A 16,160-nucleotide genomic window follows, 5' to 3' on the forward strand; every position below is an offset into this window, starting at 1 on the left:
CTTTGGCTTTCTACGTTACATTTGAGATCACACAACACCGCTCCCGGATGGGCTCGAACCACCAACCTATTGGTTAACAGCCAAACGCGCCAACCATTGAGCCACGGAAGCCCAAAAATTAAATGGTCGTCAGGTATTGTGGAAAAACTTTGGCTTTCTACGTCACATCTGAGACCTCACAACACCGCTCCCGGATGGGCTCGAACCACCAACCTATTGGTTAACAGCCGAACGCGCTAACCATTGAGCCACGGAAGCTCAGAGACTAAATGGTTGTCAGGTATTGTGGATAAGTTATGACTTATTACGTTACATCTGAGACCCTTCAACACCTCTCACGGTTGGGCTCGAACCACCAACCATTCGGTTAACAGCCGAACGCGCTAACCATTGCGCCATGGAAGCCCAAAAATTAAATGTTCGTCAGGTATTGTGGAAAAACCTTGACTTTTTACGTCACTTCTGAGACCTCACAACACCGCTCCCGGATGGGCTCGAACCACCAACCTATTGGTTAACAGCCGAACGCGTTAACCATTGCGCCACGGAAGCCCAAAAATTAAATGGTCGTCAGGTATTGTGGAAAAACTTTGGCTTTCTACGTTACGTTTGAGATCCCACAACGCCGCTCCCGGGTGGGCTCGAACCACTAACTTATTTGTTAACTGCTGAACGCGCTAACCATTGCGCCACGGAAGCTAAAAATTAAATGCTCGTCAGGTATTGTGTAAAAACCTTGACTTTTTACGCTACATCTGAGACCCCACAACACCTCTCCCGGGTGGGCTCGTACCACCAACCTCTCGATTAACAGCTGAACGCGCTAACCATTGCGCCACGGAAGCCCAAAAATTCAATGTTCGTCAGGTATTGTGGAAAAATTTTGGCTTTCTACGTTACATTTGAGATCACACAACACCGCTCCCGGGTGGGCTCGAGCCACCAACCTCTCGATTAACAGCTGAACGCGCTAACCATTGCGCCACGGAAGCCCAAAAATTAAATGGTCGTCAGGTATTGTGGAAAAATTTTGGCTTTCTACGTTACATTTGAGATCACACAACACCGCTCCCGGGTGGGCTCGAACCACCAACCTATTGGTTAACAGCCGAACGCGCTAACCATTGCGCCAAGGAAGCCCAAAATTTAAATGCCCGTCAGGTATTGTGTAAAAACCTTGACTTTTTACGCTACATCTGAGACCCCACAACACCTCTCTCGGGTGGGCACGAACCTTCAACCTTTCGATTAACAGCTGAACGCGCTAATCATTGCGCCACGGAGGCCCAAAAATTAAATGGTCGTCAGGTATTGTGGAAAAACATTGGCTTTCTACGTTACGTTTGAGATCCCACAACACCGCGCCCGGGTGGGCTCGAACCACCAACCTAATGGTTAACAGCCGAACGCCCTAACCATTGCGCCACGGAAGCCCAAAAATTAAATGATCGTCAGGTATTGTGGAAAAACTTTGGCTTTCTACGTTACATTTGAGATCCCACAACGCCGCTCCCGGGTGGGCTCGAACCACCAACCTTTCGGTTAACAGCCGAACGCGCTAACCATTGCGCCATGAAAGCCCAAAAATTAAATGTTCGTCAGGTATTGTGGAAAAACCTTGACTTTTTACGTCACATCTGAGACCTCACAACACCGCTCCCGGATGGGCTCGAACCACCAACCTATTGGTTAACAGCCGAACGCGCTAACCATTGAGCCACGGAAGCTCAGAAATTAAATGGTCGTCACGTATTGTGGAAAAACTTTGGCTTTCTACGTTACATTTGAGATCCCACAACACCGCTCCCGGGTGGGCTCGAACCACCAACCTATTGGTTAACAGCCGAACGCGCCACGGAAGCCCAAAAATTAAATGCTCGTCAGGTATTGTGGAAAAACCTTGACTTTTTACGTCACATCTGAGACCTCACAACACCGCTCCCGGATGGGCTCGAACCACCAACCTATTGGTTAACAGCCGAACGCGCTAACCATTGCGCCAAGGAAGCCCAAAATTTAAATGCCCGTCAGGTATTGTGTAAAAACCTTGACTTTTTACGTCACATCTGAGACCTCACAACACCGCTCCCGGATGGGCTCGAACCACCAACCTATTGGTTAACAGCCGAACGCGCTAAACATTGCGCCACGGAAGCCCAAAAGTTAAATGCTCGTCAGGTATTGTGTAAAAACCTTGACTTTTTACGTCACATCTGAGACCTCACAACACCGCTCCCGGATGGGCTCGAACCACCAACCTATTGGTTAACAGCCGAACGCGCTAAACATTGCGCCACGGAAGCCCAAATGTTAAATGCTCGTCAGGTACTGTGTAAAAGCCTTGACTTTTTACGTCACATCTGAGACCTCACAACACCGCTCCCGGATGGGCTCGAACCACCAACCTATTGGTTAACAGCCGAACGCGCTAACCATTGCGCCACGGAAGCCCATAAGTTAAATGCTCGTCAGGTATTGTGTAAAAACCTTGATTTTTTACGTCAAATCTGAAACCTCACAACAGCGCTCCCGGATGGGGTCGAACCACCAACCTATTGGTTAGCAGCCGAACGCGCTAACCATTGCGCCACGGAAGCCCAAAAATTAAATGGTCGTCATTTATTGTGGAAAAACTTTGGCTTTCTACGTTACATTTGAGATCACACAACACCGCTCCCGGATGGGCTCGAACCACCAACCTATTGGTTAACAGCCAAACGCGCCAACCATTGAGCCACGGAAGCCCAAAAATTAAATGGTCGTCAGGTATTGTGGAAAAACTTTGGCTTTCTACGTCACATCTGAGACCTCACAACACCGCTCCCGGATGAGCTCGAACCACCAACCTATTGGTTAACAGCCGAACGCGCTAACCATTGAGCCACGGAAGCTCAGAAATTAAATGATTGTCACGTATTGTGGATAAGTTTTGACTTTTTACGCTACATATGAGACCCCACAACACCTCTCCCGGGTGGGCTCGAACCTTGAACCTTTCGATTAACAGCTGAACGCGCTAATCATTGCGCCACGGAAGCCCAAAAGTTAAATGTTCGTCAGGTATTGTGAAAAACTCAGACATTTTACGTTACATCTGAGACCTCACAACACCGCATCCCGGATGGGCTCGAACCACAAACCTATTGGTTAACAGCCGAACGCGCTAATCATTGAGCCACGGAAGCCCAGAAATTAAATGGTTGTCACGTATTGTGGAAAAGTTTTGACTTTTTACGCTACACAACACCTCTCCCGGGTGGGCTCGTACCACCAACCTCTCGATTAACAGCTGAACGCGCTAACCATTGCGCCACGGAAGCCCAAAAATTCAATGTTCGACAGGTATTGTGGAAAAACTCTGACATTTTATGTTACATTTGAGACGTCACAACACCGCTCCCGGGAGAGCTCAAACCACCAGTCTTTTGAATAGCAGCTGAACGCGCTAACCATTGCGCCACGGAAGCCCAAAAATTAAATGGTCGTCAGGTATTGTGGAAAAACTTTGGCTTTCTACGTTACATTTGAGATCACACAACACCGCTCCCGGGTGGGCTCGAACCACCAACCTATTGGTTAACAGCCGAGCGCGCTAACCATTGCGCCACGGAAGCCCAAAAGTTACATGCTCGTCAGGTATTATGTAAAAACCTTGACTTTTTACGTCACATCTGAGACCTCACAACACCGCTCCCGGATGGGGTCGAACCACCAACCTATTGGTTAACAGCCGAACGCGCTAACCATTGCGCCACGGAAGCCCAAAAATTAAATGGTCGTCATTTATTGTGCAAAAACTTTGGCTTTCTACGTTACATTTCATATCCCACAACACCGCTCCCGGGTGGGCTCGAACCACCAACCTATTGGTTAACAGCCGAACGCGCTAACCATTGAGCCACGGAAGCTCAGAAATTAAATGGTTGTCAGGTAATGTGGAAAACCTTGACTTTTAACGTCACATCTGAGACCTCACAACACCGCTCCCGGATGGGCTCGAACCACCAACCTATTGGTTAACAGCCGAACGTGCTAACCATTGCGCCACGGAAGCCCAAAAATTAAATGGTCGTCAGGTATTGTGGAAAAATTTTGGCTTTCTACGTTACATTTGAGATCACACAACACCGCTCCCGGGTGGGCTCGAACCACCAACCTATTGGCTAACAGCCGAACGCGCTAACCATTGAGCCACGAAAGCTCAGAAATTAAATGGTTGTCACGTATTGTGGAAAAGTTTTGACTTTTTACGGCACATCTGAGACCCCACAACACCTCTCTCGGGTGGGCTCGAACCACCAACCTTTCGATTAACAGCTGAACGCGCTAACCATTGCGCCACGGAAGCCCAAAATTTCAATGTTCGTCAGGTATTGTGGAAAAACTCTGACATTTTATGTTACATCTGAGACGTCACAACACCGCTCCCGGGAGGGCTCAAACCTCCAGTCTTTTGAATAGCAGCTGAACGCGCTAACCATTGCACCACGGAAGCCCAAAAATTAAATGGTCGTCCGGTATTGTGGAAAAACTTTGACTTTTTACGTAACATCTGAGACCTCATAGCACCGCTCCCGGGTGTGCTCGAACCACCAACCTTTCTGTTAACAGCCGAACGCGCTAACGATTGCGCCACGGAAGCCCAAAATTTAAATGGTCGTCCGGTATTGTGGAAAAACCTTGACTTTTTACGTCACATCTGAGACGTCACAACACCGCTCCCGGATGGGCTCGATCCACCAACCTATTGGTTAACAGCCGAACGCGCTAACCATTGAGCCACGGAAGCTCAGAAATTAAATGGTTTTCACGTATTGTGGAAAAGTTTTAACTTTTTACGCTACATCTGAGACCCCACAACACCTCTCCCGGGTGGGCTCGAACCTTCAACCTTTCGATTAACAGCTGAACGCGCTAGTCATTGCGGCACGGAAGCCCAAAAATTAAATGTTCGTCAGGTATTGTGGAAAAACTCTGACATTTTACGTTACATCTGAGACCTCACTACACCGCTCCCGGATGGGCTCGAACCACCAACCTATTGGTTAAAAGCCGAACGCGCTAACCATTGCGCCACGGAAGCCCAAAAATTAAATGGTCGTCAGGTGTTGTGGAAAAAACCTTGGCTTTTTACGTCACACCTGAGACATCACAACACCTATTCCGGTTGGGCTCGAACCACCAACCTTTCGGTTAACAGCCGAACGCGCTAACCATTGCGCCAAGGAAGCCCAAAAATTTAATGGTCGTCAGGTATTGTGGCAAAACTTTGGCTTTCTACGTTACATTTGAGATCCCACACCACCGCTCCTGGGTGGGCTCGAACCACCAACCTATTGGTTAACAGCCGAACGCGCTAACCATTGAGCCACGGAAGCTCAGAAATTAAATGGTTGTCACGTATTGTGGATAAGTTATGACTTATTACGTTACATCTGAGACCCTACAACACCTCTCTCGGTTGGGCTCGAACCACCAACCTTTCGGTTAACAGCCGAACGCGCTAACCATTGCGCCAAGGAAGCCCAAAAAATAAATGGTCGTCAGGTATTGTGGAAAAACTTTGGCTTTCTACGTTACATTTGAGATCCCACAACACCGCTCCCGGGTGGGCTCGAACCACCAACCTATTGGCTAACAGCCGAACGCGCTAAGCATTGAGCCACGGAAGCTCAGAAATTAAAAGGTTGTTACGTATTGTGGAAAAGTTTTGACATTTTACGCTACATCTGAGACCCCACAAAACCTCTTCCGGGTGGGCTCGAACCACCAACCTTTCGATTAACAGCTGAACGCGCTAATTATTACGCCAAGGAAGCCCAAAAATTAAATGTTCGTCAGGTATTGTGGAAAAACTCTGACATTTTACGTTACATTCAAGACGTCACAACACCGCTCCCGGGAGGGCTCAAACCACCAGTCTTTTGAATAGCAGCTGAACGCGCTAACCATTGCGCCACGGAAGCCTAAATATTAAATGGTCGTCATGTATTGTGGAAAAACTCTGACTTTTTACGTTACATCTGAGACCTCACAAAACGCTCCCGGATGGGCTCGAAAAACCAAAATTTCGGTTAAAAGCCGAAAGCGCTAGCCATTGAGCCACGGAAGCTCTGAAATTAAATGGTCGTCCGGTATTGTGGAAAAACTTTGACTTTTTACGTAACATCTGAGACCTCATAGCACCGCTCCCGGGTGTGCTCGAACCACCAAACTTTCTGTTAACAGCCAAACGCGCTAACCATTCGCCACTGAGGCCCAAAAATTAAATGGTCGTCAGGTATTGTGGAAAAACTTTGGCTATTTACGTTACATTTGAGATCCAAAAACACCGCTCCCGGGTGGGCTCGAACCACCAACCTATTGGTTAACAGCCGAACGCGCTAACCATTGAGCCACGGAAGCTCAGAAATTAAATCGTTGTCACGTATTGTGGAAAAGTTTTGACTTTTTACGCTACATCTGAGACCCCACAACACCTCTCCCGGGTGGGCTCGAACCACCAACCTTTCGATTAACAGAAGAACGCGCTAACCATTGCGCCACGGAAGCTCAAAAATTAAATGGTCGTCAGGTATTGTGGAAAAACCTTGACTTTTTACGTCACATCTGAGACCTCACAACACCGCTCCCGGATGGGCTCGAACTACCAAACTATTGGTTAACAGCCGAACGCGCTAACCATTGAGCCACGGAAGCTCAGAAATTAAATGGTCGTCAGGTATTGTGGAAAAACTTTGGCTTTCTACGTTACATTTGAGACCCCACAACACCGCTCCCGGGTGGGCTCGAACCACCAACCTATTGGCTAACAGCCAAACGCGCTAAACATTGAGCCACGGAAGCTCAGAAATTAAATCGTTGTCACGTATTGTGGAAAAGTTTTGACTTTTTACGCTACATCTGAGACCCCACAACACCTCTCCCGGGTGGGCTCGAACCACCAACCTTTCGATTAACAGAAGAACGCGCTAAACATTGCGCCACGGAAGCTCAAAAATTAAATGGTCGTCAGGTATTGTGGAAAAACCTTGACTTTTTACGTCACATCTGAGACCTCACAACACCGCTCCCGAAAGGGCTCAAACCACCAGTCTTTTGAATAACAGCTGAACGCGCTAACCATTGCGCCCCGGAAGCCCAAAAATTAAATGGTCGTCAGGTATTGTGGAAAAACTTTGGCTTTCTACGTTACATTTGAGATCCCACAACACCGCTCCCGGGTGGGCTCGAACCACCAACCTTTCGATTAACAGCTGAACGCGCTAATTATTGCGCCACGGAAGCCCAAAAATTAAATGGTCGTCAGGTATTCTGGAAAAAGTTTGACTTTTCACGCTACATCTGAGACCTCACAATACCGCTCCCGGATGGGCTCGAACCACCAACCTTTCGATTAACAGCCGAACGCGCTAACCATTGAGCCACGGAAGCTCAGAAATTAAATGGTTGTCACGTATTGTGGAAAAGTTTTGACTTTTTACGCTACATCTGAGACCACACAATACCTCTTCCGGGCGGGCTCGAACCACCAACCTTTCGATTAACAGCTGAACGCGCTAACCATTGCGCCACGGAAGCCCAAAAGTTAAATGTTCGTCAGGTGTTTTGGAAAAACTCTGACATTTTACGTTACATCTGAGACGTCACAACACCGCTCCCGGGAGGGCTCGAACCACCAACCTTTCGGTTAACAGCTGAACGCGCTGACCATTGCGCCACTGTAGCCCAAAAATTAAATTTTCGTCAGGTATTGAGGTAAAACCTTGACTTTTTACTTACCTTCTGAGACCTCACAACACCGCTCCCGGATGTGCTCGAACCACCAACCTTTCGGTTAACAGCCGAACGCGCTAACCATTCGCCACTGAGGCCCAAAAATTAAATGGTCGTCAGGTATTGTGGAAAAACTTTGGCTATTTACGTTACATTTGAGATCCAAAAACACCGCTCCCGGGTGGGCTCGAACCACCAACCTATTGGTTAACAGCCGAACGCGCTAACCATTGAGCCACGGAAGATCAGAAATTAAATGGTTGTCACGTATTGTGGAAAAGTTTTGACTTTTAACGCTACATATGAGACCCAACAATACCTCTCCCGGGTGGGCTCGAACCACCAACCTTTCGATTAACAGCTGAACGCGCTAACCATTGCGCCACGCAAGCCCAAAAATTAAATGTTCGTCAGATATTGTGGAAAAACTCTGACATTTTACGTTACATCTGAGACGTCACAACACTTCTCCCGGATAGGCTCGAAAAACCAACCAATTGGTTAACAGCCGAACGCGCTAACCATTGAGCCACGGAAGCTCAGAAAATAAATGGTTATCACGTATTATGGAAAAAGTTTGACTTTTCACGCTACATCTGAGACCTCACAACACCGCTCCCGGATGGGCTCGAACCACCAACCTTTCGATTAACAGCCGAACGCGCTAACATTGAGCCACGGAAGCCCAAAAATTAAATGTTCGTCAGGACAATAAATAAAAATGTACCTCGATTTTTAATAACATTTTCAAAATCGACGTTTCACGGCCAAAGAAGCATATTTTGAGTATTTCTTCACTATTTTCAAATATAACCACTGAAACCATTATTTTTAAACTTTTTGCTTTAATTCAAGCAATGTAACGATATTCATTCAAAAAACTGTTAAAATTCAATTTTCAATAAGAAATCGTATTCACGGATTTTGTGTCTTGAAGAAGAAAAACCTGCGATTTTTTCGGTACTTTTTTGAATGCATTTTTTTCTGGAGAACTTTTTGACCGAATTCAGCTTAATTCCCTATAAAACACGAATTAAAAGTGATTTCATCTCCAGAAAAAAAATTTCTCCAGAAAAAAAAGCATTCAAAAAAGTACCGAAAAAATCGCAGGTTTTTCTTCTTCAAGACACAAAATCCGTGAATACGATTTCTTATTGAAAATTGAATTTTAACAGTTTTTTGAATGAATATCGTTGCATTGCTTGAATTAAAGCAAAAAGTATAAAAATAATGGTTTCAGTGGTTATATTTGAAAATAGTGAAGAAATACTCAAAATATGCTTCTTTGGCCGTGAAACGTCGATTTTGAAAATGTTATTAAAAATCGAGGTACATTTTTATTTATTGTTCAATCGAGATGAAATCACTTTTATTGAGTGTTTTATAGGGAATTAAGCTGAATTCGGTCAAAACTTTTTTCTCCAGAAAAAAATGCATTCAAAAAAGTACCGAAAAAATCGCATGTTTTTCTTCTTCAAGATACAAAATCCGTGACAACGATTTCTTATTGAAAAATTTAATTTTAACAGTTTTTTGATTGAATATCGTTACATTTGCTTGAATTAAAGCAAAAAGTATAAAAATAATGGCTTCAGTGAACATATTTGAAAATAGTGAAGAAATACTCAAAGTATGCTTCTTTGGCCGTGAAACGTCGATTTTGAAAATGTTATTAAAAATCGAGGTAAATTTTTAATTATTGTTAAATCGAGATGAAATCACTTTCAAAGAGTGTTTTATAGGGAATTAAGCTGAATTCGGTCAAAAATTTCTCCAGAAAAAAATGCATTCAAAAGTGTACCGAAAAAATCACATGTTTTTCTTCTTCAAGATACAACATTTTGACTCATTTGACGAACATTTTGCTTAATATCTCGGCCCTTGTTTGTCGTAGCTCAATATTTTTAGTATGGTTAGATGGGGGACAATTTGGACTATAGCATATCCTAAGGACATCCCCTTATCTTTAGTAGACACAGAGTTATGGGCCTGCAAAGTATAGTCTAATGCATTTCCTATGGAGGGGTTTGTTTGTTTACGATTAGCTTAATTACTCGACTACTGTTTGTCGTAGCTCAATGTTTTTAGTATGGTTAGATGGGGGACAAATTGGACTATAACATACTCAAAGGACATCCCCGTATCTCCAGTCGAAACAGAGTTACGAGCCTGCAAAGTATAGTCTAATGCGTTTTCTATGGAGGGGTTTGTTTGTTCACGTATTGCTTAATTACTTGACCCTGTTCTTTCGATTAAAAATAATAACATATCTTTAGTGTAGCGGTTATCGCATCCGCCTCACTCCCGGAAGGCCACAAGTTCGAAACCGCGAAGTTTTTTTTTTATTGGAACATGCAAATTTCTTTATAATTATCCGAACATTTGTGTCAAGGTCACATTATTTACATCCCCGTATCTCTAGTAGAACCAGAGTTACGAGCCTCCAAAATTTAGTCTAATGTATTTCCTATGAAGGGGTTTGTTTGTTTACGATTAGCTTAATTACTCGACTACTGTTTGTCGTAGCCCTAATTCTTAGTATGGCTAGATGGGGGACAAATTGGTCTATAACATATCCTAAGGACATCCCGGTATCTCTAGTAGACACAGAGTTATGGGCCTGCAAAGCATAGTCTAATGCATTTCCTATGGAGGGGTTTGTTTGTTCACGTATTGCTTAATTACTTGACCCTGTTCTTTCGATTAAAAATAATAACATATCTTTAGTGTAGCGGTTATCGCATCCGCCTCACTCCCGGAAGGCCACAGGTTCGAAACCGCGAAGTTTTTTTTTAAAATTATCCGAACATTTGTGTCAAGGTCACATTATTTACATCCCCGTATCTCTGGTAGAACCAGAGTTACCAGCCTCCAGAATTTAGTCTTATGTATTTCCTATTGAGGGGTTTGTTTGTTTACGATTAGCTTAATTACTCGACTACTGTTTGTCGAAGCCCTAATTCTTAGTATGGCTAGATGGGGGACAAATTGGTCTATAACATACTCAAAGGACATCCCCGTATCTCCAGTAGAAACAGAGTTACGAGCCTGCAAAGTTTATTTTCAAAAATCAAAAGTAACCTTCTAACAATAAGTGAGACAAAAAGTAAGTTGACGACGATATTGAGGTAGCCTCAGGTTTAAAGTATCCTTGCATGGGGAGCAAAGAGTACTATAACATATCCAAAGGAGATCCCAGTATCTCTTGTAGAACAAGAGTTATGAGCCTCCAAAGTTTAGTGCAAAAATCATAAGTAACATAATAAAAATAAGTGAGACGATACCAAAGTTGACGAACATTTTGCTTAATATCTCGGCCCCTGTTTGTCGTAGCTCAATGTTTTTAGTATGATTAGATGGGGGACAATTTGGACTATAACATATCCTAAGGACATCCCCGTATCTCTAGTAAACACAGAGTTATGGGCCTGCAAAGCATAGTCTAATGCATTTCCTTTGGACGGGTTGTTTGTTTACGTTTAGCTTAATTACTCGGCCCCTGTTTTTCGTAGCTCAATGTTTTTAGTATGGTTAGATGGGGGACAAATTGGGCTATAACATACTCAAAGGACTTCCCCGTATCTCCAGTAGAAACAGAGTTAAGAGCCTCCAAAGTATGGTCTAATGCATTTCCTATGGAGGGGGTTTGTTTCGTTACGTTTTGCTTAAGTACTCGGCCCCTGTTTGTCGTAGCCCAAAGTTTTTAGTATGGTTAGATGGGGGACAATTTGGACTATAACATATCCTAAGGACATCCCCGTATCTCTAGTAGACACAGAGTTATGGGCCTGCAAAGTATAGTCTAATGCATTTCCTATGGAGGGGTTTGTTTGTTTACGATTAGCTTAATTACTCGACTACTGTTTGTCGTAGCTCAATGTTTTTAGTATGGTTAGATGGGGGACAAATTGGACTATAACATACTCAAAGGACATCCCCGTATCTCCAGTAGAAACAGAGTTACGAGCCTGCAAAGTATAGTCTAATGCATTTTCTATGGAGGGGTTTGTTTGTTCACGTATTGCTTAATTACTTGACCCTGCTCTTTCGATTAAAAATAATAACATATCTTTAGTGTAGCGGTTATCGCATCCGCCTCACTCTCGGAAGGCCACAGATTCGAAACCACGAAGTTTTTTTTTTTTTGCTTGGAACATGCAAAGACCTTTATAATTATCCGAACATTTGTGTCAAGGTCACATTATTTACATCCCCGTATCTCTGGTAGAACCAGAGTTACGAGCCTCCAGAATTTAGTCTAATGTATTTCCTATGGAGGGGTTTGTTTGTATACGATTAGCTTAATTACTCGACTACTGTTTGTCGTAGCCCTAATTCTTAGTATGGCTAGATGGGGGACAAATTGGTCTATAACATACTCAAAGGACATCCCCTTATCTCCAGTAGAAACAGAGTTACGAGCCTGCAAAGTTTATTTTCAAAAATCAAAAGTAACCTTCTAACAATAAGTGAGACAAAAAGTAAGTTGACGACGATATTGAGGTAGCCTCAAGTTTAAAGTATCCTTGTATGGGGAGCAAAGAGTACTATAACATATGAATAGGAGATCCCAGTATCTCTTGTAGAACAAGAGTTATGAGCCTCCAAAGTTTAGTGCAAAAATCATAAGTAACATAATAAAAATAAGTGAGACGATACCAAAGATGACGAACATTTTGCTTAATATCTCGGCCCCTGTTTGTCGTAGCTCAATGTTTTCAGTATGATTAGATGAAGGACAAATTGGACTATAACATATCCTAAGGACATCCCGGTATCTCTAGTAGACACAGAGTTATGGGCCTGCAAAGCATAGTCTAATGCATTTCCTATGGAGGCGTTTGTTTGTTCACGTATTGCTTAATTACTTGACCCTGTTCTTTCGATTAAAAATAATAACATATCTTTAGTGTAGCGGTTATCGCATCCGCCTCACTCCCGGAAGGCCACAGGTTCGAAACCGCGAAGTTTTTTTTTTTGCTTGGAACATGCAAAGACCTTTATAATTATCCGAACATTTGTGTCAAGGTCACATTATTTACATCCCCGTATCTCTGGTAGAACCAGAGTTACGAGCCTGCAAAGTTTATTTTCAAAAATCAAAAGTAACCTTCTAACAATAAGTGAGACAAAAAATAAGTTGACGACGATATTGAGGTAGCCTCAGGTTTAAAGTATCCTTGTATGGGGAGCAAAGAGTACTATAACATATCCAAAGGAGATCCCAGTATCTCTTGTAGAACAAGAGTTATGAGCCTCCAAAGTTTAGTGCAAAAATCATAAGTAACATAATAAAAATAAGTGAGACGATACCAAAGTTGACGAACATTTTGCTTAATATCTCGGCCCTTGTTTGTCGTAGCTCAATGTTTTTAGTATGGTTAGATGGGGGACAATTTGGACTATAGCATATCCTAAGGACATCCCCGTATCTTTAGTAGACACAGAATTATGGGCCTGCAAAATATAGTCTAATGCATTTCCTATGGACGGGTTGTTTGTTTACGTTTAGCTTAATTACTCGGCCCCTGTTTGTCGTAGCTCAAAATTTTTAGTATGGTTAGATGGGGGACAAATTAGACTATAACATACTCAAAGGACTTCCCCGTATCTCCAGTAGAAACAGAGTTAAGAGCCTCCAAATTATGGTCTAATGCATTTCCTATGGAGGGGGTTTGTTTCGTTACGTTTTGCTTAAGTACTCGGCCCCTGTTTGTCGTAGCCCAAAGTTTTTAGTATGGTTAGATGGGGGACAATTTGGACTATAACATATCCTAAGGACATCCCCGTATCTCTAGTAAACACAGAGTTATGGGCCTGCAAAGCATAGTCTAATGCATTTCCTTTGGACGGGTTGTTTGTTTACGTTTAGCTTAATTACTCGGCCCCTGTTTTTCGTAGCTCAATGTTTTTAGTATGGTTAGATGGGGGACAAATTGGGCTATAACATACTCAAAGGACTTCCCCGTATCTCCAGTAGAAACAGAGTTAAGAGCCTCCAAAGTATGGTCTAATGCATTTCCTATGGAGGGGGTTTGTTTCGTTACGTTTTGCTTAAGTACTCGGCCCCTGTTTGTCGTAGCCCAAAGTTTTTAGTATGGTTAGATGGGGGACAATTTGGACTATAACATATCCTAAGGACATCCCCGTATCTCTAGTAGACACAGAGTTATGGGCCTGCAAAGTATAGTCTAATGCATTTCCTATGGAGGGGTTTGTTTGTTTACGATTAGCTTAATTACTCGACTACTGTTTGTCGTAGCTCAATGTTTTTAGTATGGTTAGATGGGGGACAAATTGGACTATAACATACTCAAAGGACATCCCCGTATCTCCAGTAGAAACAGAGTTACGAGCCTGCAAAGTATAGTCTAATGCATTTTCTATGGAGGGGTTTGTTTGTTCACGTATTGCTTAATTACTTGACCCTGCTCTTTCGATTAAAAATAATAACATATCTTTAGTGTAGCGGTTATCGCATCCGCCTCACTCTCGGAAGGCCACAGATTCGAAACCACGAAGTTTTTTTTTTTTTGCTTGGAACATGCAAAGACCTTTATAATTATCCGAACATTTGTGTCAAGGTCACATTATTTACATCCCCGTATCTCTGGTAGAACCAGAGTTACGAGCCTCCAGAATTTAGTCTAATGTATTTCCTATGGAGGGGTTTGTTTGTATACGATTAGCTTAATTACTCGACTACTGTTTGTCGTAGCCCTAATTCTTAGTATGGCTAGATGGGGGACAAATTGGTCTATAACATACTCAAAGGACATCCCCTTATCTCCAGTAGAAACAGAGTTACGAGCCTGCAAAGTTTATTTTCAAAAATCAAAAGTAACCTTCTAACAATAAGTGAGACAAAAAGTAAGTTGACGACGATATTGAGGTAGCCTCAAGTTTAAAGTATCCTTGTATGGGGAGCAAAGAGTACTATAACATATGAATAGGAGATCCCAGTATCTCTTGTAGAACAAGAGTTATGAGCCTCCAAAGTTTAGTGCAAAAATCATAAGTAACATAATAAAAATAAGTGAGACGATACCAAAGATGACGAACATTTTGCTTAATATCTCGGCCCCTGTTTGTCGTAGCTCAATGTTTTCAGTATGATTAGATGAAGGACAAATTGGACTATAACATATCCTAAGGACATCCCGGTATCTCTAGTAGACACAGAGTTATGGGCCTGCAAAGCATAGTCTAATGCATTTCCTATGGAGGCGTTTGTTTGTTCACGTATTGCTTAATTACTTGACCCTGTTCTTTCGATTAAAAATAATAACATATCTTTAGTGTAGCGGTTATCGCATCCGCCTCACTCCCGGAAGGCCACAGGTTCGAAACCGCGAAGTTTTTTTTTTTGCTTGGAACATGCAAAGACCTTTATAATTATCCGAACATTTGTGTCAAGGTCACATTATTTACATCCCCGTATCTCTGGTAGAACCAGAGTTACGAGCCTGCAAAGTTTATTTTCAAAAATCAAAAGTAACCTTCTAACAATAAGTGAGACAAAAAATAAGTTGACGACGATATTGAGGTAGCCTCAGGTTTAAAGTATCCTTGTATGGGGAGCAAAGAGTACTATAACATATCCAAAGGAGATCCCAGTATCTCTTGTAGAACAAGAGTTATGAGCCTCCAAAGTTTAGTGCAAAAATCATAAGTAACATAATAAAAATAAGTGAGACGATACCAAAGTTGACGAACATTTTGCTTAATATCTCGGCCCTTGTTTGTCGTAGCTCAATGTTTTTAGTATGGTTAGATGGGGGACAATTTGGACTATAGCATATCCTAAGGACATCCCCGTATCTTTAGTAGACACAGAATTATGGGCCTGCAAAATATAGTCTAATGCATTTCCTATGGACGGGTTGTTTGTTTACGTTTAGCTTAATTACTCGGCCCCTGTTTGTCGTAGCTCAAAATTTTTAGTATGGTTAGATGGGGGACAAATTAGACTATAACATACTCAAAGGACTTCCCCGTATCTCCAGTAGAAACAGAGTTAAGAGCCTCCAAATTATGGTCTAATGCATTTCCTATGGAGGGGGTTTGTTTCGTTACGTTTTGCTTAAGTACTCGGCCCCTGTTTGTCGTAGCCCAAAGTTTTTAGTATGGTTAGATTGGGGACAATTTGGACTATAACATATCCTAAGGACATCCCCGTATCTCTAGTAGACACAGAGTTATGGGCCTGCAAAGTATAGTCTAATGCATTTCCTATGGAGGGGTTTGTTTGTTTACGATTAGCTTAATTACTCGACTACTGTTTGTCGTAGCTCAATGTTTTTAGTATGGTTAGATGGGGGACAAATTGGACTATAACATACTCAAACACAGAAAAAAGTGTGTTAAAGATTTGAACACATTTT

At 42.8% G+C, this 16,160-nt stretch overlaps 1 non-coding gene across 1 annotated transcript; it reads right to left on the minus strand.

Moving 5' to 3' along the window:
• Window positions 1-2,524: 2,524 nt before the first annotated feature.
• TRNAS-GCU (transfer RNA serine (anticodon GCU)) lies at window positions 2,525-2,597 on the minus strand. Its single transcript has one exon. It is a non-coding gene; the product is annotated as a tRNA-Ser (tRNA).
• Window positions 2,598-16,160: the final 13,563 nt, after the last annotated feature.

This window comes from Phalangium opilio, unplaced genomic scaffold (assembly GCF_054372755.1).
Source record: "Phalangium opilio isolate 3A_F unplaced genomic scaffold, DU_Popi_V2 ptg000087l_1, whole genome shotgun sequence".
Taxonomy (NCBI): Eukaryota; Metazoa; Arthropoda; class Arachnida; order Opiliones; family Phalangiidae; genus Phalangium; species Phalangium opilio.